At 36.6% G+C, this 24,614-nt stretch overlaps 1 pseudogene; it reads right to left on the bottom strand.

Annotated features, from left to right (window-relative positions):
• Positions 1-18,322: 18,322 nt before the first annotated feature.
• On the bottom strand, positions 18,323-20,865 carry LOC104220897 (nicotine N-demethylase CYP82E3-like; annotated as a pseudogene).
• Positions 20,866-24,614: the final 3,749 nt, after the last annotated feature.

Genomic DNA, 24,614 nt, shown 5'->3' with positions numbered 1-24,614 from the left:
TTGTGGGGGCTATGTATGCACAAGGTGATGAAAGTCCGTGTGTAGCTACTATTATGCTAGTGTCCGGGTAGTCTAGGACCCAGAAGCATGTTATACATGGAATATTTGTAACCTTATTGACATTTGAATTGTTTAAATCAAATTGAACTAGTAAATGAATTTCTAAAAGGGTTAAACTTTATTTTTCTGAAATTGTTAAAAGAGGATTGGTTTCATTTGATAAATGTTCCCCGAAAACTCCTAGTTGACTGTTTGAGCATGTATTCCCGTGTGTACCTGCGTCGCATGGATGATTCGCGAGCAGGGTAATTGTTTACTTTATGTTGACCTGCGTCGCATGGATGATTCACGAGCAAGGGAAATAGATGCAGCTATTGGTTCGGGCCGTTCGACCCTCGGCAGTGCACAATTTACATTTCTGTTGGAGCGGGCCGTTGCCTTGGCATGATTTGCGCATGTTTATGTTGCTCGCCTGAGATATTTGATATTTACCTTGCCTTTTGGACAGATACAGATCGCTAAAGATAAAGAAAAGTAAGTCATGAGATTTCTTATTAATTGTAGAAGGTGTTTATCTGTTTACCGCCCTGTGAGTTAAAACTGTTACGTGAATCCATGATTTCCCCATCTTATTATCATATATCCTTATTGGACCATTAGTAAGTGTCACAGTTGACCCTCTCGTCTCTACTTATTCGAGATTAGGCGGGATACTCATTGAGTACACGTTGATTTTCGTACTCATACTACACTTCTGTGCATTTTTATTGCACAGGTTGATTGTGTGGCTGGTGGCTTAATGGCATAGCAGCATGGTTGACGCAGAGACTAGGTGAGCTGTATTTCCTCTAGGTGGTTCCACAGCTAGTATAGTCTCTCTCAGGATTTTATTTATTTTCTGTCCAACTGTATTCCGGACAGTTATGGTACTTATTCATTTTCTCTTAGAAATTTGCTCATGTACTTGTGATACCGGGTTCTGGGATGTACTTGGGATAAATTCAGAAATTTTACAGTTATTAAATAATTCAGTACTTATCTGGAAGAATATACTGATGTTTCGTTTTTAAATGTACAAAATAAATGCTTCCAATTTTTTTTTAAATAAGAGTTTAATTAGGTATTTCAGTTGGCTTGCCTAACAGAGGTGTCCGGCGCCACCACGATCCTTGGTGGATTTTGGATCGTGACATTACAAAAGAAGACCATTATTATACTCATTTGAAAGTAATGTTTTCCTGCTTATATGGCTTCTTATGATTGGGACTTATGCCTTGAGATATAGGATAATCTTGTAGAAAGTATATGCCACACTATTTCGAATAAGTTGGAATCAGTTATGCAAATCTTCATAGATTATATTGAATTAATTTAAACTCGCCTCATGGGAAAGAGTATCAAATAAGTATTTATTTTACATAGAGAATTAGAAGTTTGGAAATATATATAGTTAGTTTGAGGGCGGAGGAGTATCAATTTCAAATGAAATAATGGCCTGTATTTGGTTTTGGATACAGTGGCTTGAGGGAATCTATTTTGTGTTTTTTTTAATTCAATAAAAAATAACAATTTCGATGTGTTTGGACAAGAAAAAATAAAAAAGCCAAAAATAAAACACTATACATTCTTAGACAAAAAGAGCCAAATTGACATTTCCCTCTCAAGACTTGTGCATTGACTTGATAATAACAACATTTTCTAAACTTTTGAATTGATTGATAATTTGATAAGAACGCTGTAGACACTGAAATTTTAAGGGATCAAGCCAAATCCTAAATTAAAGATACTATAGGACTCTAGAAATCCTAGGAGTCTATTAGGAGTCTATTAGGGTTTCTTGGAGGTTACTCTACCCTAAACCCTAACTCACACCTATATACATATTCCCTTGAAGAGGTGTCTCCAAAATCCCATAAAACTCACGGGATACTCACAAAGAGGCCAAAATATGGCCGGATACTTCTTGACAATCAAATAGTTCAAGAAGCTGGAGATCAAATATATCCCCAGGAATATCAACATCATCCTACGTTCGGGAAATATGCCGCTAAGGCCCTCGAATCACGGAGAACAGTTCGGAGAAAGAATCAAGGGATAAACAGAGTTGTAACCTGCAATGTTTATCAATAAAATCCTTTTTTCTTTATAGTTGTTTGTAACTGCAGTTTTATTTTTCTGCCCATAAATGTATTGTCTACAAATTCTGGCACGCCCAGTGGGACCAGTTCTGCCCTTCATCTCTTCCTCCTGCAAATCAAAAACTTCAAGTTTCAAGATTATATGTTATGATGGTCGGGTACTTCAAGTCTCGCCTTCAAGTTTCAGCAAGCCTACACCTCGACAAACCTTGAAATAGGGGGCATTTGTAGACACTGCAATTTAAGGGATCAGGTCAAATCCTAAATTAAAGATACTATAGGACTCTAGAAATCCTAGGAGTCTATTAGGGTTTCTTGGAGGTTACTCTACCGTAAACTCTAACTCATACCTATATACATATTCCCTTGAAGAGGTGTCTCCAAAATACCATAAAACTCACGGGATACTCACAAAAAGGCCAAAATATGGCCAGATACTTCTTGACAATCAAATAGTTCAAGAAGCTGGAGATCAAATATATCCCCAGGAAGATCAACATCATCCTACGTTCGGGAAATATGCCGCTAAGGCCCTCGAATCACGGAGAACAGTTCGGAGAAAGAATCAAGGGATAAACAGAGTTGTAACCTGCAATGTTTATCAATAAAATCCTTTTTTTCTTTATAGTTGTTTGTAATTGCAGTTTTATTTTTCTGCCCATAAATGTATTGTCTACAAATTCTGGCACGCCCAGTGGGACCAGTTCTGCCCTTCATCTCTTCCTCCTGCAAATCAAAAACTTCAAGTTTCAAGATTATATGTTATGATGGTCGGGTACTTCAAGTCTCGCCTTCAAGTTTCAGCAAGCCTACACCTCGACAAACCTTGAAGTAGGGGGCATTTGTAGACACTGCAATTTTAAGGGTTCAAGTCAAATCCTAAATTAAAGATACTATAGGACTCTAGAAATCCTAGGAGTCTATTAGGGTTTCTTGGAGGTTACTCTACCGTAAACTCTAACTCATACCTATATACATATTCCCTTGAAGAGGTGTCTCCAAAATCCCATAAAACTCACGGGATACTCATAAAGAGGCCAAAATATGGCCAGATACTTCTTGACAATCAAATAGTTCAAGAAGCTGGAGATCAAATATATCCCAGGAAGATCAACATCATCATCCTACGTTCGGGAAATATGCCGCTAAGGCCCTCGAATCACGGAGAACAGTTCAGAGAAAGAATCAAGGGATAAACAGAGTTGTAACCTGCAATGTTTATCAATAAAATCCTTTTTTCTTTATAGTTGTTTGTAATTGCAGTTTTATTTTTTTGCCCATAAATTTGTTGCAAACAAACGCATTTATAGTTGATTGACTTTCCCCTCTATATTTCATTTCACTTAATAAGTAGTAACATCACTATGAAAATTCAAAGTGAAAGGAATTTGTGCATTAAGTAAGTGTTTATGTCTCTAGCATAACCACTTGATGAAATTTGGAGGAAAGTGAGGTAAATGGCTGATACTACTGGAAGGATTCCTATTGTAGTTGGTATTCTTGTAATTTATTTAATAAGTATTTTCTTTTATGGTTCGTATTCTGGATTGGGTTTATCCTTGTAGTAAACGAATGAATTGAGTCGTCAACATGATAGCATAAGAACTAAACGGGATTCCTTTCTTTGTTTGTAGTAATTTTTAGTTTTATAAGTAAGCTTCACCCTCCACCCCCCCCCCAACCCCATCCTCTTCCTTTTAGGTTAGAGTTAATACCCTAAAATTAAAAATATGTTTTAGTCATGTTAGCAATCAGAACTCGGTTTAGACAATGTTTCTTTTAATTAATAATAACGGTGGTGTCTGAATCAGTTTGTACATAAGTCGACTATTGCACAAGATACTTGCTATCTTCCACCAACATAGGTACATTAAAATCTCTGCCCGTCAGCTTAAGAGATGTGAAGCAATGACCTAGACTTTGTTTGTCTATACCGGATTTGACCCCTAATCTCCAATATTTGACACTAGGCCACACCCTTATGTCAATGCTGATTCTAAGGTGGTTGATGGCAGCGTTTGCTGAAGATGCATTAATACATTAATGATGCGATTTTCAGTTTCTTCTGTAGCAACATCATTTTCAGAATATAGAACCGGTAGAAGAAGTAACATTCACTTACCGAATGTTTACAGATGCACAAGTTTTGGTTTAATAGGCAATATCCACAATATAATGAGACGTTCATATCGGCAGATTAGTCGACCACCTAGATGGAAAATAAAGCTAAAGGGAATTGAACACGAGAATGTTATTTAAAGTTAGATACTTGAAAAGTATTTCTACATAGTTGGACTTCCTTTTTCCCTCTCTACCGACCTCTCTTCTTTAGTTGTTATTAACAATATATTTTCTACTACAAAAATGATAGTCAAATCAATACTTAAAAAACTATTAACTTATAGCCTGTTTGCCAAAAGCACTTTTGGCCTCAATTTAAGGTGTTTGGCCAAGTTTCTGGAAGGAAAAAAAGTGCTTTTGAGGAGAAGCAGAAGCAGTTTTGGAGAAGCAGAAAAAAGTAGCTTCTCTTCAAAAGCACTTTTGAGAAAAATACACTTAGAAACAGTTTTTTAAAGCTTGTCCAAACACTAATCACTTACCGAATGTTTACAGATGCACAAGTTTTGGTTTAATAGGCAACATCCACTGTAGGACCCAAAAAAAAAAGTGAAACAATGAAAAAGATGAAAAAAAGGTCAAATTAGGTGGCTTGGAAATTGAATGGGTGGCTGAAGAAATTGAATGGGCGACTGAAGCAATTGAATGGGCGGATGAAAAAAGTCAATTTTGTGTTGCTGAGAGGTTGGCAACTTTGCCTATAAATAGAGATGTCTCCTTCTCTGTTAAACACACCAAAATAAGAGAGAAACAATAGAAGTTAGAGAGAGTAATCCACAGATTGTTGTCTGTGAGATAACTAGTGAGTGATAGTAATATTGTAGTGAGGTGTTTTATATAAAGAGTGTTATTTCTTTCAAAGTTGTAGTAGTCTCTTGACACTACTGAGTTGTAATATTATAGTGGTAATATTGCTACACTCGGATATTGTATTTTATCCCGCTAAAATATTTGGTATCATTGTTTCTCTCTTGTGTTATTATTATTTCCTGTGGATATTATTCCTGGGCGGGATTATTTATTTTATCCCAACAACATGGTATCAGAGCCATGGCAAATAATGGTCTGCTATCTTTTCAGTACCCCCGTCTTACAAAAGATAATTATGAGAAATGGTGTCTATGTATGAAAACCATCCTTGGCTCTCAGGATGTATGGGAAATCATAGACAGAGGGTATGCAAAACCCGATAATGAGGAAGCTCTGCCCCAAAATGAAAAAGAGGTCTTGGCAAAGACAAGGAAGAAGGGTCAACAAGCTCTCACGCTCATCCACTGATGTTTGGATGATGCCATGTTTGAGAAGGTGGCAGATACCACCTCAGAGGAAGTTTGGGAGATTTTACAAAATTCTCTTCAAGGAGTTGACAAGGTGAAAAAGGTAAAACTTCAAACTCTAAGGGCTGATTTTGAAGTTTTAAAAATGAAAGAATCCGAATGCATCTCGGATTATTTTTCAAAAGTGAAGGCTGTTGTAAATCAACTAAGAAGATACGGGGAGGACATAGAAGATGTCCGTGTGGTAGAAAAGATCCTTCGCACTTTAACACCTAAATTTGATTTTGTGGTGTGTGCTATTGAGGAATCTAAAGATTTAGACTCTATGATGGTGGAGCAATTGGAAGGTTCTTTATAAGCCCACGAATAAAAGATCAAAAGGAGACAAGAAGTGCCATTAGAACAACTTCTTAAAACTCAGGCATCCTTCAAGGATTATGGAGGTGAAACAAGCTATCGAGGAAACAGACGAGGACGAGGCCGAGGTCGAGGAGGTCATGGAAGAGGAAGAAGTAATGGTAACAACTTCAACAATGAAGTTAAAATCCACCAAACATTTAGAGGTCGTGGTCGTGGACAAAGAGGAGGAAGAGGACGTGGATACTACCAAGAAAATAATGGATAAAGGTATCACAAATCAAAAATTGAATGTTATAATTGTCATAAATTTGGTCATTACTCTTGGGAATGTCGTAGCAATGTTGAAGAAAAGGCTAACCTTGTTGACAACAAGAAAGAAGAAAATGAGTCAACGTTGTTGATGACACTCAAGGAAGAAGACAGAGATGATTGCAGCTCGTGGTATTTGGACAATGGAGCAAGCAATCATATGTGTGGGTGCAAAGAGAAGTTTGTGGAGATCAATAAAACAGTGAGAGGTAATGTGTCCTTTGGAGATACCTCAAAGGTTCAAATCGAAGGGATAGGTACGATTCTGATCTCCTGTAAAGATGGTAGTCACAAGTTAGTTCAAGATGTTTATTATGTGCCAAAATTAAAAAGTAATATTTTAAGTTTAGGCCAACTTCTTGAAAAGGAATATGACATCCACATGAAAAATATGCATCTTTGGCTTAGAGATTCAAGTGGAATTCCAATTGCTAAAGTGCATATGGCAAAAAATAGATTGTTTTCTCTGAATCTTAAAACAATTGATGCAAAGTGTTTGAAGGCTAATGTGCAAGATGAATCATGGTGTTGGCACATGCGATTTGGGAAATTAAATTTTGAAGCGCTCAAATCAATGGGAGAAAAGAACATGGTGCATGGGATACCATCAATCAACCATCCAAATCAATTGTGTGAAGCTTGTCTTCTTGGAAAACATGTAAGGAGGAGTTTTCCAAAGGAGGCCATGTCAAGATCAACCAAGCCGCTCCAGCTTGTCCACACTGATGTGTGTGGACCAATCAATCCACTTTTTTTTGGTAAAAGAAAATATTTTCTGCTTTTCATTGATGACTTTAGTAGAAAGACTTGGGTTTATTTCTTGAACCAAAAATCTGAAGCTTTTGCTGCTTTTAGAAATTTCAAAGTACTTGTAGAGAAAGAAAGTGCCTATGAAATTAAAGCTCTAAGATCCGATAGAGGAGGGGAATTCACCTCAAACGAATTTAATGACTTCTGTCAACTTCATGGAATTCGTCGCCCTCTAACGGTACCTTATTCACCTCAACAAAATGGTGTTGCAAAGAGAAAGAATCGAACGATTCTTAATATGGCTAGATGTATGTTGAAAGCTAAAAGTATGCCTAAGGAATTTTGGGCCGAAGCTGTTTCTTGTGCAGTTTATTTGAATAATAGGTCTCCAACAAGAAATGTTAGAGATCAAACCCCTCAAGAAGCATGGAGTGGAAGAAAGCCAAGTGTCAAGCACTTAAGAATCTTTGGGAGCATAGCCTATGCTCATGTGCCACATCAAGGGAGAGAAAAGCTTGACGATCGAAGTGTCAAGCATGTGTTTGTTGGCTATGATACGAGTTCAAAAGGCTACAAGCTATACAACCCAAGCATCAGTAAGGTGGTGGTAAGTCATGATGTTGAATTTGATAAAGAACTGGCATAGAATTGGGAAGTTGAGGAAGAAACTTCATATGATTTTCTTCCATACTTTGGTGATGAAGAAGAACTGGAGACCGTGGAATCTGTGTAGGACACAACTCCTCCTTCTTCTCCAACAAATGTTGCATCTCCCTCTTCTCAAGAAAGTTCAAATGAACAGCCGCAAAGGACAAGGAGCATTCAAGAGATCTATGATGACACTGAAGAAGTTACTAATTTTGATTTTTTATATTGTCTCTTTGCTAACAGTGAACCAATGAACTTTGATGAAGCTTTTACAGACAAAAGGTGGAGACAAGCCATGGATGAGGAGATCAAGTCAATAGAGAAGAACAACACTTGGGAGTTAACAACTCTTCTCATGGGTCATCGAGCAATTGGAGTGAAATGGGTATATAAAATAAAGAAGAATGCTGATGGAGATGTGGAGAAATACAAGGCACGACTTGTGGCTAAAGGCTACAAGCAAAGGCAAGGCATTGACTGCGAAGAAGTCTATGCACCTGTTGCCCGCATGGAGACGATTCGTCTGCTGATCTCTTTGGCGGCACAAATGAAGTGGAAGATACATCAACTAGATGTCAAGTCAGCCTTCTTGAATGGCTATCTTGAAGAAGAAGTCTATGTTGAACAACCATTGGGCTTCGTGGTCAAAAACCATGAAGATAAAGTGTTGCGGTTGAAGAAAGCTTTATATGGATTAAAGCAAGCCCCACGAGCATGGAATAGTTGCATCGACAAGTATTTTCAAGACAATGGGTTTACACGTTGTCTCCATGAATATGCTCTTTACCTTAAAGTTCATACTAATGGAGATATCTTACTTGTTTGTCTTTATGTTGATGATCTTATTTTCACGGGTAATAACCTAAGTTTGTTGGAAGCTTTCAAGAAAGATATGTCCCGTGAGTTCGAGATGACAGACGTAGGGCCCATGTCATATTACCTAGGCCTAGAAGTGAAGCAGATAGAAGATGAAATTTTTATCTCTCAAGAAAGCTATACAAAGGAGATATTGAAGAAGTTCAACATGCTCGATTGCAACCCCGTGAACACACCGATGGAAAGTGGGATAAAATTGTCCAAGTTTGATGAAGGAGAAAAAGTGGATCCCACATTCTTCAAAAGTCTTGTGGGAAGTTTGAGGTACTTGACTTGTACCAGACCAGATATACTTTTTGCAGTTGGAGTAGTAAGTCGCTTCATGGAGGCTCCTACCTCTACTCACTTGAAGGTCACTAGAAGAATTCTTCGTTACCTAAAAGGTACGATCGATTTTGGGGTTATTTTATTCTTCTTCTAATGATTTCAACCTTGTGGGGTTTTGTGATAGTGATTATGCGGGAGATATTGATGATAGAAAAAGTACAACTGGTTTTGTATTTTTCTTGGGTGATTTTGTTATTTCTTGTAGTTCAAAGAAACAGTCCATTGTTACTCTCTCGGCTTGTGAAGCCGAATATATAGAAGCAACATCATGTACCTGTCATGCTATTTGGCTAAGAAGATTATTGAAGGAGCTTAATTTGCCACAAATGGAAGCTACAGAGATTTGTATTGATAACAAATCAGCACAGGCACTCGCGAAGAATCCAGTGTATCATGATCGAAGCAAGCATATAGATACAAGGTATCATTTCATCAGAGAGTGCATTGCGAAGAAGGAAGTCGAGCTCAAATATGTGAAGTCTCATGATCAAGTTGCAGATATCTTCACAAAGGCTCTCAAGTTTGAAGATTTTCAAAGAGTGAGATCAAGACTTGGAATGAAAAAGAAAAATCAAAATTAAGGGAGAAATTGGTAGGACTCAAAATAAAAGTGAAACATTGAAAAAGATGAAAAAGAGGTCAAATTAGGTGGCTTAGAAATGGAATGGGCGGCTGAAGCAATTGAATGGGCGGATGAAAAAAGTCAATTTTGTGTTGCTGAGAGGTTGACAACTTTGCCTATAAATAGAGATGCCCCCTTCTCTGTTAAACACACCAAAATAAGAGAGAAACAATAGAAGTTAGAGAGAGTAATCCACATATTGTTGTCTGTGAGATAACTAGTGAGTGATAGTAATATTGTAGTGAGATGTTTTATATAAAGAATGTTATTTCTTTCAAAGTTGTAGTAGTCTCTTGACACTACTGAGTTGTAATATTATAGTGGTAATATTGCTATACTCGAATATTGTATTTTATCCCACTAAAATATTTGATGTCATTGTTACTCTCTTGTGTTATTATTATTTGTTGTGGATATTATTCCTGGGCGGGATTATTTATTTTATCCTAACATCCACAATATAATGAGACGTTCATATCGGCAGATCAGTCGACCACCTAGATGGAAAATAAAGCTAATGGGAATTGAACACGAGAATGTTATTTAAAGTTAGATACTTGAAAAGTATTTCTACATAGTTGGACTTCCTTTTTCCCTCTCTACTGACCTCTCTTCTTTAGTTGTTATTAACAATATATTTTTTACTACAAAAATGATAGTCAAATCAATACTTAAAAAACTATTAACTTATAGCCTGTTTGGCTAAACTTGTTTTTGGCCAAAAGTGTTTTTTTTTTTGCCAAAAACACTTTTGGCCTCAATTTAAGGTGTTTGGCCAAGTTTCTGGAAGGAAAAAAAGTGCTTTTGAGGAGAAGCAGAAACAGTTTTGGAGAAGCAGAAAAAAGTAGCTTCTCTCCAAAAGCACTTTTGAGAAAAATACACTTAGAAACAGTTTTTTAAAGCTTGTCCAAACACTAATTGCTGCTCAGAAGTGCTTTTTAAACTAATTAGTCAAACAAAAACTGCTTCTCACCAAAAGTACTTTTGAGAAAAATACTTTTAAAAAAAAACAATTTTCAAAATAAGCTGATTTTTGAAGCTTGGCCAAACGGGATATTAGTATCTAAGTTCCCTATCTGAAATACTTTCTGTAAAAACTGAAATACTTTCTGATAGCTGAGACCAATAAGTTCCCTATCTGACCTGCAAATCATGAGAAAATTTGGTGAAACATTGAAGACTAAAAAGTCATTAAAATTAAGTTTACATATTACAATTCGCCAAATTTAATTGAAAAATTAGACAAATCCTAGTAACAACTACCAAGATGATAATTTTCAGGGCACTCGCCACCATCAGAAAGGATTGTGATAATACTCCAAAGATTATATACTTACTAATGAAACATTGCTAAAACAAATAAAATGAAAATTGTTGCAATTGCACTATTATAAGCTTTCCCAACTTGTTTGGAACTGGCGCATAGTAGTTGTTGTTGTTGCACTTTTGCGAAATTGTAAACAAGTTAAAATGCTATATAATATTTTAAGACTTTGTTGACTAATGTTTGGTTAGTTTTTCCAAGATGTGAAATCAGGAAACTTATTTGGAACATATGCATGCTAGCATTAAGAAACCTTATACTTTTATTTACAGAAAACAGTTCTAATAATATGTCACCATTTTGCAATCTTTCCTTTTCTGATTTTACAAATCTTTAATTAGGCTTACGTTTTTTTTTTTCCAAACTTTATTTAAGAGTACACTTTATATACCTTTGTTGAGTTTAAGCTTGGGTAGCTTAAAATAAAGGGACATTGTCCCATATTGGAGGAAGAAAAGACTTTTGATGGGTATATATAAAATTGCTCTTCTACTAGTTTTTAAAGAGTTAAGAAGAAGGCAAACCTCGTGCCGTCGTCGCTCAGCTTTGGTCAAAGACTGATTGATTAATCTTTTCGGACAAAATTTCTTTCAATTATTTAATTAATTAATGGAAATTCGCTTCGGAATAACTCAAGACCCCCGACACGACCTGGTCCAGTCCGTTTTCTTTCCCGAATTATTTTTAAATCCGTTTTTCTGCAATATTTCAAACAGAAATATTCTCACCTGTTCCAACAGCCATGACTTTTTCTAAAAGGTTGCAAAACTTTTCAGAAACAGTGCCAGAAAGGCTATAAATATGCTTAGAATCCCCTAATCTTTCCTTACGAAATTTTCTGATCTTCTTCTTTTTCTTCAGCACAAAATTTCCAGTGTGTTTTACAGCTTTCGAGTGGTTCGCTGTTTCATCGGCATTTTTGGTACCAACACTTCGATGAGTTAAAACGTTCTATCTTGAGAGGATAATATTCTAGCACCTCGGGTACTTGAGGGGAATAATTTCCTTAAGGACATACTATGCACTCAGTGGGCTCGATTTATTCTGAAATTATTTTCAGATAGTATTTCGACATGCTGTTGCTACTAACTTTCTGTTTCTGCTTCTATTTCAGAAAGTTTATTGTTCGTTTTTTATTATAGTAATACAGATTGACTAACAACCTTCCCTTACATTTAGTAATAAATGCTTCCTCTACGATCTCATAGTATATTACAATCATTCAACATTCTTGTATGTCAGAAGTGTGGGGTCCAGCCCTTGAATTATGGAAGAATTCTCTTCCTTTGTTGACTTTTGTCAAATATGGCTGCTAAGCAGCCCAAATTCGATTTCTTTGTCAAATTAAGCAGTCTGCAGAATCTGTAATATCAAATGAGGTAGGCTGTATTCTGCCTATAAAATGGGAGCTTCAGCTCTCATTTTTAACATCATCAATCTCAGAGGAAAATATATCTAAGAGCTAGAAAGAAAGAGTGAGGTTTCACAGACAGGATATAAGAAAATAGTCTGTGAAGAGAGTGTGAGCGATATTGTAGTGAGGTGAAATATCAAAAGAGGGTTATTTCTTTTGAGTATTATTGTGGTCTTTGTAGTATTTTACTCGGACCTACAAAGTGTAAATTTCTTACTATAGTGATATCAGTTGCTCCTCTCTGGGTCGTGGTTTTTCCCTTATTGAGAAGGGTTTTCCATGTAAAAATCTTGGAGTCATTATTACTCTTTTATTCTTGTTATTACCGTATCTCGGTGCTACATTATTATTCCGCTTTTATTACCGTGAATATTATTTTGGTAGGGGTTTTATTCCCAACAACTGGTATTAGAGCTCAGATTCTGCTCGTTCACTGAAATACTATTCACTATCGGTAGTACTATACTTGGTGAAAAATAAAAATGTCCGGAGTAAAGTACGAGGTAGCAAAATTCAACGGAGATAACGGTTTTTCAACATAGCAAAGAAGGATGAGAGATATGCTCATCCAACAAGGATTACACAAGGTTCTAGATGCTGATTCCAAAAAGCCTGATACCATGAAAGCTGAGGATTGGGCTGACTTGGATGAAAGAGCTGCTAGTGCAATCAGGTTGCACTTATCAGATGATGTGGTAAATAACATCATTGATGAAGACACTGCACGTGGAATTTGGACAAGGTTGGAAAGCCTATACATGTCCAAAACGCTGACAAATAAATTGTACCTGAAGAAGCAGTTATACGCCCTACACATGAGTGAAGGTACGAATTTTTTGTCACATTTAAATGTGTTTAACGGACTAATCACACAGCTTGCCAACCTCGGAGTGAAAATCGAGGAAGAAGATAAAGCCATCTTGCTATTGAACTCGTTGCCATCTTCGTACGATAATTTGGCAACAACTATCCTGCATGGTAAGACTACTATTGAGTTGAAAGATGTCACATCGGCTCTTCTACTCAATGAGAAGATGAGAAAGAAGCCTGAAAATCAAGGACAGGCTCTCATCACAGAAGGTAGAGGCAGGAGTTATCAAAGGAGTTCGAACAACTATGGTAGATCCGGAGCTCGTGGGAAGTCAAAGAACCGATCCAAATCAAGAGTCAGAAATTGCTACAACTGTAATCAACCAGGTCACTTCAAAAGAGATTGCCCAAATCCAAGGAAGGGCAAAGGTGAAACCAGTGGCCAGAAGAATGACGACAACACAGCCGCCATGGTGCAAAATAATGATAATGTTGTCCTCTTTATAAATGAGGAAGAGGAATGCATGCACCTGTCAGGTCCAGAGTCGGAATGGGTGGTTGACACAGCGGCATCTCACCATGCCACACCGGTAAGAGATCTTTTTTGCAGATATGTAGCAGGTGATTTCGGCACAGTGAAAATGGGTAACACAAGTTACTCAAAGATTGCGGGGATTGGTGACATTTGTATCAAGACAAATGTCGGATGCACATTGGTTCTAAAGGATGTGCGGCATGTACCTGATTTGCGGATGAACTTGATCTCGGGAATTGCTTTAGACCGAGATGGATACGAGAGTTATTTTGCAAATCAAAAGTGGAGACTCACTAAGGGATCATTGGTGATTTCAAAGGGAGTTGCTCGCGGCACGTTGTACAGGACAAATGCAGAAATATGCCAAGGTGAATTGAACGCGGCACAAGATGAGATTTCTGCAGATTTGTGGCACAAAAGAATGGGTTATATGAGCGAAAAGGGATTGCAGATTCTTGCCAAGAAATCATTCATTTCTTATGCCAAAAGTACAACGGTAAAACCTTGTGACTACTGTTTATTTGGTAAGCAGCATAGAGTCTCATTTCAGACATCGTCTGAAAGAAAATTGAATATACTTGATTTAGTATATTCTGATGTTTGCGGCCCAATGGAAATTGAATCAATGGGCGGTAACAAATATTTTGTTACTTTTATTGATGATGCTTCACGAAAATTATGGGTTTATATTTTGAAAACCAAAGATCAGGTGTTTCAAGTTTTCCAGAAGTTTCATGCTCTAGTAGAAAGGGAGACGGGTCGAAAGCTAAAGCGTCTCCGAAGTGACAATGGAGGTGAGTACACTTCAAGGGAATTTGAAGAGTATTGTTCAAGTCATGGGATCAGACATGAAAAGACAGTTCCTGGAACCCCACAGCACAATGGCGTAGCCGAGAGGATGAACCGCACCATTGTGGAGAAGGTGAGAAGCATGCTCAGAATGGCTAAACTGCCTAAGTCATTCTGGGGTGAAGCAGTTCAGACAGCCTGTTACCTGATCAATAGGAGTCCATCAGTTCCGTTGGCGTTTGAAATCCCAGAGAGAGTTTGGACCAACAAGGAGGTGTCCTACTCGCATCTGAAGGTGTTCGGTTGCAGAGCTTTTGCACATGTACCAAAAGAGCAGAGAACAAAGCTGGATGATAAATCTGTTCCCTGCATATTTATCGGATATGGAGATGAAGAGTTCGGGTACAGACTGTGGGATCCTGTAAAGAAGAAGGTCATCAGAAGCAGAGATGTAGTCTTCCGAGAAAGTGAAGTTGGAACTGCTGCTGATATGTCAGAAAAGGCGAAGAATGGTATAATTCCTAACTTTGTTACTATTCCTTCCACTTCTAACAATCCCACAAATACAGAAAGTACAACCAAAGAGGTTGCCGAGCAGGGGGAGCAACCTGGTGAGGTTATTGTGCAGGGGGAGCAACTTGATGAAGGTATCGAGGAAGTGGAGCACCCCACTCAGGGAGAAAAACAACCTCAACCTCTGAGGAGATCAGAGAGGCCAAGGGTAGAGTCATGCAGGTACCCTTCCACAGAGTATGTCCTCATCAGTGATGAGGGGGAGCCAGAAAGTCTTAAGGAGGTGCTGTCCCATCCAGAAAAGAACCAGTGGATGAAAGCTATGCAAGAAGAGATGGAATCTCTACAGAAAAATGGCACATACAAGCTGGTTGAACTTCCAAAGGGTAAAAGACCACTCAAATGCAAATGGGTCTTTAAACTCAAGAAAGATGGAAATGGCAAGCTGGTCAGATACAAAGCTCGATTGGTGGTTAAAGGCTTCGAACAAAAGAAAGGTATTGATTTTGACGAAATTTTCTCACCTGTTGTCAAAATGACTTCTATTCGAACAATTTTGAGCTTAGCAGCTAGCCTAGATCTTGAAGTGGAGCAGTTGGATGTGAAAACTGCATTTCTTCATGGAGATTTGGAAGAGGAGATTTATATGGAGCAACCAGAAGGATTTGAAGTAGCTGGAAAGAAACACATGGTGTGCAAATTGAATAAGAGTCTTTATGGATTGAAGCAGGCACCAAGGCAGTGGTACATGAAGTTTGACTCATTCATGAAAAGTCAAACATACCTAAAGACCTATTCTGATCCATGTGTATACTTCAAAAGATTTTCTGAGAATAACTTTATTATATTGTTGTTGTATGTGGATGACATGTTAATTGTAGGAAAAGACAAGGGGTTGATAGCAAAGTTGAAAGGAGATCTGTCCAAGTCATTTGATATGAAGGACTTGGGCCCAGCACAACAAATTCTAGGGATGAAGATAGTTCGAGAGAGAACAAGTAGAAAGTTGTGGCTATCTCAGGAGAAGTACATTGAACGTGTACTAGAACGCTTCAACATGAAGAATGCTAAGCCAGTCAGCACACCTCTTGCTGGTCATCTAAAGTTGAGTAAGAAGATGTGTCCTACAACAGTGGAGGAGAAAGGGAACATGGCTAAAGTTCCTTATTCTTCAGCAGTCGGAAGCTTGATGTATGCAATGGTATGTACTAGACCTGATATTGCTCACGCAGTTGGTGTTGTCAGCAGGTTTCTTGAAAATCCTGGAAAGGAACATTGGGAAGCAGTCAAGTGGATACTCAGGTACCTGAGAGGTACCACGGGAGATTGTTTGTGCTTTGGAGGATCTGATCCAATCTTGAAGGGCTATACAGATGCTGATATGGCAGGTGACATTGACAACAGAAAATCTACTACTGGATATTTATTTACATTTTCAGGGGGAGCTATATCATGGCAGTCTAAGTTGCAGAAGTGCGTTGCACTTTCAACAACTGAAGCAGAGTACATTGCCGCTACAGAAACTGGCAAGGAGATGATATGGCTCAAGCGATTCCTTCAAGAGCTTGGATTGCATCAGAAGGAGTATGTCGTCTATTGTGACAGTCAAAGTGCAATAGACCTTAGCAAGAACTCTATGTACCATGCAAGGACCAGACACATAGATGTGAGATATCATTGGATTCGTGAGCAGGTGGCGAACGAATCTTTACAGGTCAAAAAGATTTACACAAGCGAAAATCTTGCGGATATGCTAACCAAGGTAGTACCAAGAGACAAGTTCGAGCTTTGCAAAGAACTTGTCGGCATACACTCAAACTAGTACCTCTGATGTTACCTCCTTCGGGTAAATGGGACTGGAGGGGGAGATTTGTGGGGTCCAACCCTTGAATTATGGAAGAATTCTCTTCCTTTGTTAACTTTTGTCAAATATGTCTGCTAAGCAGCCCACGTTCGATTTCTTTATCAAATTAAGCAGTATGCAGAACCTGTAATATCAAATGAGGTAGGCTGTATTCTGCCTATAAAATGAGAGCTTCGGCTCTCATTTTTAACATTATCAATCTCAGAGGAAAATATATCTGAGAGCTAGAAAGAAAGAGTGAGGTTTCGCAGACATGATATAAGAAAATAGTCTGTGAAGAAAATAGAAAGTGTGAGCGATATTGTAGTGAGGTGAAATATCAAAAGAGGGTTATTTCTTTTGAGTATTGTAGTGGTCTTTGTAGTATTTTACTCGGGCCTACAAAGTGTAAATTCCTTACTATAGTGATATCAGTTGCTCCTCTCAGGGTCGTGGTTTTTCCCTTATTCAGAAGGGTTTTTCACGTAAAAATCTTGGTGTCATTGTTACTCTTTTATTCTTGTTAATTACCGTATCTCGGTGCTACATTATTATTCCACTTTTATTACCGTGAACATTATTTTGGTAGGGAGTTTATTCCCAACAAGAAAAGAGCTCTTATTCCAACCCAAAATTAAAGTATAAAATTAAGTTTACAGAAACACGTTACTGAAGCCAATAAATTAGATAGAATTAATAACACTAATTAGTGAATTAACCCGCACTTCGTGCGGTTAATTATAAGAATTCAAGAAGTACTTTATGTAGATTTCTTTGAGATATAAGAAATAAAATATTTAATGCGTATACATAAAAACGTAATCTTATAAAAATAATCGAGAGTCCGCATTCATGTTAGGTTTTCATCTAACACAAAAAAAAAAATAGTGCTATGATACAACTAAAATTGGAAAACCCATGTAGTGTCTTTTGACATCAATGATATACATTACTCTAAAATTAATTTGTATAAATCTACTCGAATCTTTAAAAGTATTTTTGAGTGTGTGTCCAATTCTCCAAAAATAATTCATATTTTGATATATGATCAAAATACACTGACATTTTTAAAGACCCGAGCGACATAAGAATAAATCACATTAAAATCAATAAGTATTGGTTCTGAATTATACATAAGACATACATCATACGTCTTTCAACATGACTTATACTTATAGGTTATAATCATACTAATAATTGTCCAGATTTATTAAAGTATCAGTATTATTTTTTGAAGCACAAAGCGCGTGCTCTTTCAATAACCTATAAATATGAACATCCACGGGTCGGGCAGCAGACATGGAATTGAAATAGGAGGGAGCTCCTCATAAAGTTAGAAAGCCCGACCTATAAGGCAGATAGGTCGGGCACATCCCTCCAATTCTCAACCCCGACTTAAACAAGTGGTTCTTTTCTGAAAGGTTTTGTTAAGTTCTTAGTAGCAATCAGTGGCAAATTTCTTCTTTTACTTCACATAGCTTTTCGACTCCTTGATAGTTATGTTCCCTTATCCCAACGTACACAATTTCCATCACATTTCATTCTTATTGGTAAAGTGACCGGCATTTTGATCTCAACTTTGGCAAATTAAATTTGATGGAGTAATATCATGATATTAGGCAAATTTCAAACACAGAATAAGCTATGGATCAAGTAGATAATTAACACCTACATTTGAGATTGTGGTACAACTAGTCAATTATTTTCTGCAAACCTTTATATATTATAGCACAATCCTTCTTCTCTTACTCTTACAAACTTACCAAATTACGAAAACTCGTGCTGACAATTAATTGAAAAAAAAAGGTAGATGAATACCCATCTAGGAGTATTAAACAATGATCAAGCAAGATGATCTTAGGTTTTAATAAAGCTCGGGTGCCAGGCGAGGCTTAATTAGCACTTCCACAGGATTTACCTTACGTATAGTTATGCCTGCACCTTCCTTCATATCCAAGGGCTCGTTAGTTGGAGTCCTGTAATTGAAACCTTGGATCAAATGTGCCATTGTTAGATGTTCCGCTTGCAATGCATAAGTCATCCCCGGACAAGATCGTCTTCCAGAACCAAACGGGATATACTCATAGTGCTGACCACGGAAGTCAATATCTGCAGCGATGAATCTCTCTGGATCGAAATTATCAGGATTTGGCCAGAGTTTAGGATCGCGTTACAGTTTCATGACATTCGCAAATAGTCTAGTCCCTTTAGGAATGTGATATCCACTAACAACACAATCCTCCACATTTTCATGTGGTACTAACAAAGGTCCTGGTGGATACAATCGTAACACTTCTTTGACAATAGCTTGGAGGTACACCAAATCCTTAATATCACTCTCTTCTACCCATCTATCCTTGCCAACTTTTGTGTCTATCTCTTCTTGTGCTTTTTCCAAGGCATTTTGATTGTTGATCAGTAAAGCCATACCCCAATTTATGTGAAGAGCAACTGTGTCCGCAGCATCCAAGACCAAACTCTGTGGACAAAATAGAATACAGTTAAATACAAATGATAACTCAATACAAAAGTAGGTTAGCGTCATTATCTGCCCAACCTTGTTCTAGGTTAGTATAATAATTGTCAAGTATGCACATCTCATTATACTAATGAATTTGTTTTTTTCTGAAATTGTTTAACAATAAAAGTAAATCATTTATTTCAACTCTTATCTTAGAGTTGTACGAGGTTAAGTTTATTTAGTGTAAAACTAATGCACGTTTTATAACTCATCTTTTTTCCCTAAAAAAAGAAGAAGTCCCTTTGCTTTCTTTTTTGTTATGCTCAATGGGAGTAAAGAAGTTTTATTCTATATATCAATGTGGTTCAGTCAATTATAAGAGGTTATATCTCATCTCTTACTATCAAAAATTATATAGTAATAAATATTCTTCTATCCTTAATCAAATCTCTCAAACTAAATTTCTGGAGTGAAGTTCTACTTAGTAGAGACCATTTTATCTCCCAAAGCGCGAAAAATCCAAATTAATCAGGCCCCAAAAAAATCTCATCTTTTTTCGTTTATCATTCTATGTTTTTACTATATATAATCATCCTTAGTAGTATTTAGATAGTCTAACAAAAAGGGTAACCTATCATAATGCAAGCATTAATGCCTACTTTCACTGCTCGAAACTGTAACCTACAGAGACAACTTTACCGTTGCTTCAAATTATTATTAACCTGTCCATTAACAACAATTTAAACTGAATAGATGAATAATGACAGATGAACTTAAAAAAACTGTTGCTTTAATGACAGTATCACGAGAGTAACCTTCATCAAGATATTCTTTACTCATTTTTGAAAGCACCACATCAATGAAATCTTGTTCATTCCCTTCTGCACCAACCTCCATTTTTTCTCTTCTATTAATATGTTCCTCTAACCAGTTCTGAAAAACAGAATCTATATCCTTAAATGTCCTTTTCATAGCCTTAATATGACCTTGAAAATCCACCCATTTAAATAATGGAATTGGAAATGCATCCCATAATACAAATTCCATTGATAAAATCATAAAATCCTTAAACGCATTCTTAAATCTCTCCACTTGTTCATCTCCTTTGCCGGATTCATAATTTTTCCCCGCGATCATTTTCACGATCAGGCCAAAATGCAATTCTTCTAACCAATCAGTTAGATTTATCATACTCGAATTTCCATTAATTTGAGAGTATAAATTCTTAATGCTCGTTTGAATTCTGGCAAATCTCACGTGTTTGAATTTTTCGAGACGACTAGCAGAGAGAACTTCCTGAATTATTAATTTACGATTTTTTCGCCAATAAGGTCCGTAATTTGCTAGAAAAAGCATTGTATTATTGTAGCCAAGGTATTCGCCGTAAAGAAAAGCTGGACGATTGGAGAAAATGGCGTCATTTGTAGAGAAGCAATCTTTTATAGCTTCATAACTGCTTACAACTAGCACAAGGGGAAGACCTAGCCGAAAAGTGAAAACGGGGCCGTATTTATCAGCTAAGTCTCCGAGCTAATGGACGGTCGTCGCCTTCGTTATCGAAGTAGAAAAGATGGCCGATTACCGGCCATCCTCCGGGGATTTTCGGTGGTAAGGGTTTTGGAGGTTTTTGAGATTTTTTTGTCCATAGGAAGTATAAGAGAAATGTGAAGGTTACTAGTCCTACAATGGCTTCTATGGGAAAAACCATTATGGATTTTTAGATAAGAACTTGAGAATCAAACTATCACGAACTTCCTTTTTATAGTGATCTCTTGAAATGAATATTATACTCCCTCTATTTCAGAAGCTTTACGGAGTACAACTTCCTTTTATTTTATTTTATTTTATTTTATTTTATTTTATATTCAATATTCAACTAGAAATAATGGAAAATATTCGACTACCTCACCTTATCCTCGTACTAGAAACTAGAGGTTATCCTAGTACTAGAAACTAGTGGTTATCCTCGTACTAGAAATTAGTGATTATCCTCGTACCACAGATGTGTATTGCTCTTTCCTTTGGTGCGGCACCACAATCTCTGTTCAACACATATTTGTTTAAAGTCACTCTATTCTTGAATCATTTACATTTTGATGGGCCATGTTAAATTTGTTTGGGATTTTTACATACCTATACCATATACCAAACCTTATTATCTTCATTGTTTAAGGATTACGTTAATTACATTTAAGCATACCAAATTACTATTTATATACCATAATTCAAATTAAGGATATAATTATTCCTTCATTTATTGTAGGCGTGATTTTAGGACCGTATTTTCACTTTATTTCGTTTACCCGCCTCTCTCTCCTCCCACCCCCCCACACCCCCTACGATTTACCTTCAGTTTTTCCCCCATTCTCGTACAACCTCTTCTCACCCACAATTACCATCACTTTCTTCTCCACTTAATTACCTTCAGTTGTATCCCCCACGATTTGAATTCACTTCCATCTTTGACCTCTTTTTTTTTGGCAGTGGTTGAAGGTTACTGGTTAACACAGTCGATTGAAACTCGAAGAAGAAGAAGACATATTTCCAGAATTTGTAGATATTTTATAGTCAAATTGTAGTCAAATTAGAAAAATTGTAGATAAATTGTAGATTTTTTTTTGCAGAAGATTTTGTAGAAGCTTTAGTCGTTTTGGATTTGTGAAAACAGAAAATAATGCATCTACAATCAGAATACAAATAATCTACAATTTATCTACAAGATATCTACAAAATAGATACATTGAATTTTAATATCCAAATTCTCATTTCAATTGTAGCATAATTGGCATTTTCGACATAATTGTAGAAGATTTGTAGAAGTTTTAGTCTTCCCAATCTACAATTCATCTACAATTTATCTACAATATATCTACAATTCTACAATTTAACTACAATTTATCTACAATTTCTGGAAATACGTCTTCTTCTTCTTCTTCGAGTTTCAATCTAAAATTCAGTCAAAACCAAGTCTAATCCTCACCAAAACCCCTCAAACTTGAGATATAAAATCCTAAACATATTCTGAATTACTTACAACAATACCCAATCCAAACAAATAATGATTTTTGAAAATCCAAATTTGAATTCAAAGCTTTCAACCTTTTTAATGGCTATCAATGGTGGAAAATATATGGAAGAACAGATGAAGATGAAGAACAGAAATCTCCTTTCCGTTTGATTACTGGAGCTTCAGTAGCTTGCGTTTTTTGAGAATTGTAGTTGAGTGAGAGAAGAGAGATCTCTTTCCGTTGAGGAAGGAGAGAATTACGCAGCAATGAGATCTCCTTTCGTTTCAAAATTCGAATTTAATTTTGACAGAATCACACGCAGATCTGGTGCCTTCATTTTAGCGCGTTTTTATGGCAAAATCTACCTATTTTTGAATTGGTATATAATTTGTAGTAAAAGTGTGGACTACACGGGTAAATAACAAATTATGAATAGTTTTGGTAATAAGGTTTGATATATGGTATAGATAGGTAAAAATCCCAATTTGTTTTTATCAGGAATTTGCCAGGGATTTGCATCTACACCCTCCTTTTAGATCACGTTTTAACTTACATCCGTTTTGTAAAAAAAATTGCTAGCGTACCCACTTTTCGCGTAAACTTCAGGCATACGGGCCTGAAGTAACAAAGACAATCATGCAAACTTCAGCAGTCTAGTGGACGGGCCTGAAGATGTTCGTAATTGCTGAACTTAAGCATTCTACTAGCTGAAGTTTTGTTCTCTATTTGCTGAACTTCAGCATGTTTTAGCTGAATTTTTTCGCATAACTTCAGCTAGTAGAATGCTTAAGTTTAGCAATTACAAACAACTTCAGTCCTGAAGTAGCAAAGACAATCACGCAAACTTCAGCATTCTAGTAGACGGGCCTGAAGTTAACCAAGTATTGGATGAAGTTTTTGTTTGTAATTGTCAAACTTAAGCATTCTAGTAGCTGAAGTTTTGTTCTCTATTTGCTAAACTTCAGCATGTTTTAGCTGAAGTTTTGTTCTATGTTTGCTGAACTTCAACATGTTTTAGCTGATGATTTGTTATGTTTATGATGAACTTCAGGGCTAAAATTTGTTTTGTATTTGCTAAACTTCAGCAATCCAGGAGCTGAAATTTTTATTTATATTTGCTAAACTTCAGCATTCTTAGAGATTAAATACAAGAACAGTGTAAGACCAAATAGAGTAACAAGATCTGGATTCTGGAAAGCAACTGGGATTGACAAGCCTGTTTATTCTACTACCAAATCACAAAATCACAATTGCATCATTGGCCTAAAAAATGTTTAGTATATTATCGAGGAAGTGCTGGGAAAGGCACAAAAACAGATTGGATGATGCATGAGTTTTGCCTCCCACCAACTTGGAAGACTACTATCAAGAAAGGGGATGAAATAAGCGTCCATGTAGTAGGAAGAAGGAGGCGTCTGAAGTTGTAAAAATTACGGTATAGGTTAAATAATTATAAAAATATGGGTATAGGTTAAATAGGAGCGACCAAATAGGGCGCCCCGTGCAATTTTTACGGAAGTTGCCAAGTGTTAAACCTTAAAACAGAAACGTTCCCGTGACATAAAATTATGAGTTCGAGCGGTAGAGATAGTAAGTAATACTTGCATTAGATGGATTGTCTATATCACACTTTTTGAGGTGTGGCCTTTTCTCGAACCTTGCGTGAACGCGACATACCTTAATCACCGGAATGCCCTTGTTTTTTTTGCTAGGTGTTGATTTTAGGAATTTTTACCGTAAAATTATAAACTTAATTACCACTATTATGGAGATTCCAATTTAACTACCTGTATAACTATATTTACCAATTGTATACAATGTATGAATGAGGCTTTATTTTATTTTTTTGGGGAAAATGCATAAGTACCCCCTCACCTATACCTGGATTTCCAATTACACATTTTTTCTTTACGGGAATTCTATTACCCCCCTAAACTTATTTTAAATATAATTATTTGCACCCTTAACGCTGACAACCAAACTTTTAGCAAGTGGTGAGCTACACGCTCCCCCACATGTATTTTTAGTACTTTTTTATTCTTTCTTCTTTTTCTTATTTCTTATTATTCTCATTTTTTTTGGTTATTTCATTCTCTTTCTTTTTGTTTTGGTCACCGGCAGCATAAAATTGTGGTCGTCGGAATTTCACAAACACCATTTTTTCCAGCGAATTTTTTTTCCCGGCAACAGATTTTTATCCCGATCTAAGTGTGTTTTGTTTAGATATATATAAATTTTTCTTGAATGTGTAATTTATGTGCGGGAGAAAGAGCAAAAGAAATAAAAACGAATATAACTGAGAAAACTTTTTCCAGTTAAATTTCAATACATCATTTTTTTCCGGTGTGGGAAAGTTTTCCGATGATGAATTTTTTCCCCCAAATCTGAGTGTATTTTGCTTTGCTTACGAATAGATCTTTTTGAGAGTTCAATTTGTGTGTGAAAAGAAAAAATGGAAGAAAAACGGTTAGACAAAGTCGCCGGTGAATGAA

This window comes from Nicotiana sylvestris, chromosome 10 (assembly GCF_000393655.2).
Source record: "Nicotiana sylvestris chromosome 10, ASM39365v2, whole genome shotgun sequence".
NCBI lineage: Eukaryota > Viridiplantae > Streptophyta > Magnoliopsida > Solanales > Solanaceae > Nicotiana > Nicotiana sylvestris.
Note: the sequence above shows the minus strand (reverse complement) of the source record. Positions and strands in the feature narration are given on the sequence as shown.